The sequence below is a fragment of the Macrobrachium nipponense genome, chromosome 1 (genome assembly GCF_015104395.2).
Source record: "Macrobrachium nipponense isolate FS-2020 chromosome 1, ASM1510439v2, whole genome shotgun sequence".
Classification (NCBI taxonomy): Eukaryota; Metazoa; Arthropoda; class Malacostraca; order Decapoda; family Palaemonidae; genus Macrobrachium; species Macrobrachium nipponense.
The window spans coordinates 154,335,864-154,336,723 of NC_087200.1; the positions used below are offsets into that span (position 1 = coordinate 154,335,864).

The 860-nt window shown below is 32.9% G+C and overlaps 1 protein-coding gene across 1 annotated transcript in view; it reads left to right on the forward strand.

Moving 5' to 3' along the window:
- Positions 1 to 274, forward strand: part of LOC135219772 (la-related protein 6-like) — a 2,088-nt gene extending 1,814 nt beyond the window's left edge. The window contains exon 1 of the mRNA XM_064256824.1: positions 1 to 274. This exon is cut by the window's left edge and continues 1,814 nt beyond it. The gene's annotated coding sequence lies outside the window, so the exon portion shown is untranslated.
- Positions 275 to 860: the final 586 nt, after the last annotated feature.

Below are 860 nucleotides of genomic sequence, written 5' to 3' on the forward strand. Positions count from 1 at the left end.
TTTAAGTGCACTGAAATTATTTACTTGAAACTGATTTACTTTCTGGATAACTTGCAATCACTGACGCTTTAGTCGTAAAAATAAATCCATTTTAATTGTAAAAAATAATAGAAAATAAATTTATTTAATTAAATTCTCATTATGTGTGTATATATTGTACGATAATTATGTAACAATATATTTGTACTACTTTAAAATCAGTTCTAGTGTCCTCTCGCAAAGAGTACCGTACCACAACTGTAAATATTTCATACGAATCGATATCTTGTGTTAATTAAGGGATGACGATCCATTATTATAAGAAAACGCGTTTTGGAAGGTCATTATAGGTACAATCTATTTCTTGTTAGGAATCCCGTGTTTACAAAATATTTTTCAGTGTGAAGACTTCTCGTAAATCTCATACGCAATAAAAAAATTGCCCCACAATATTGAGAATTTTTCTTGTCCCATTTACGCAAATACAGAAGAAGATAAACAAATTAGATGTCCTTGACATTCACGTAACACATGAAGCCAAAACAAAGCGGCTGGAAGCTTTACAAGAACAATACGGAAAATTCCTTCAGGTTAGGTTCCTCCGCAGGTGTTCAAAAGCAAATAGTTTTTTCCTTCTGCTGAGGATGGAATATTCTTTCGTCCACAGGAAGGGAAATTCAGGGATAAAGAGTGTTGGTTAACACTAACAATGATTAACCGAGACTTGACATTTACGTGTTTGAGTAAGGAGATCGCCTTTTGTATTTCTTAAACTTCTCTAGAAAGAAAAAAAAAACAGTACTCTGAAAACACTCACCATCTATGATTTCATAATGCCAGTGACTGACGGGGGAATAGAGTATGGCAGATATCAATCATTA